The sequence below is a fragment of the Penaeus monodon genome, chromosome 20, assembly GCF_015228065.2.
Source record: "Penaeus monodon isolate SGIC_2016 chromosome 20, NSTDA_Pmon_1, whole genome shotgun sequence".
Taxonomy (NCBI): Eukaryota; Metazoa; Arthropoda; class Malacostraca; order Decapoda; family Penaeidae; genus Penaeus; species Penaeus monodon.
Window position 1 is genome coordinate 24,982,672 of NC_051405.1, and position 445 is coordinate 24,983,116.

Consider the following 445-nt stretch of genomic DNA (forward strand, 5'->3'; position numbering starts at 1 on the left):
AACCAAAATCATCGTAATTATAAGAACTCTGAGCAAAACGTTTTCATCAGGATCATGGGAGACTCGGAGTGCAAGCGACGTAAACAGTTCGCTCGGCCAACGTGCGATCGGGACCTTCTTTCTCGCTGTAAACATGGTACAAATCTCGTTCTGTAAAAGTTAATGTTCATATTGCGGATGTATTACAAGTTACTTGGAAGCGAGGTGGTTCTGTCTGATCGGACTGGTAAGGCAGATGGTAGGGTAAAATATGTTCATTTGGTCACTTTATGATGGTATTTCAAATCGCGTTTGCAGAAAATTATGCGCGAAAAGAGAGGAAAGGAAGGTTATGGCCTTGGTATAGTTTAGTTTTAAACAGCCAACCAACTTTGCAGCTATTACTCCTTGGTTCAATTACATCTGACCTTTCCTGCCTTCTATTTATTCCCGAGACAGAGGCAAG

The 445-nt window shown here is 41.8% G+C and overlaps 1 protein-coding gene across 3 annotated transcripts in view; it reads left to right on the forward strand.

Annotated features, from left to right (window-relative positions):
* Positions 1–47: 47 nt before the first annotated feature.
* Positions 48–445, forward strand: part of LOC119585733 (ATP-dependent RNA helicase HAS1-like) — a 9,376-nt gene continuing 8,978 nt past the window's right edge. Inside the window, exon 1 of one of the 3 annotated variants that reach the window (XM_037934426.1) lies at positions 48–136. The gene's annotated coding sequence lies outside the window, so the exon portion shown is untranslated. Of the gene's footprint in view, positions 239–445 lie in introns of all 3 variants that reach the window. The other 2 variants (XM_037934427.1, XM_037934425.1) reach the window with 2 other exon arrangements.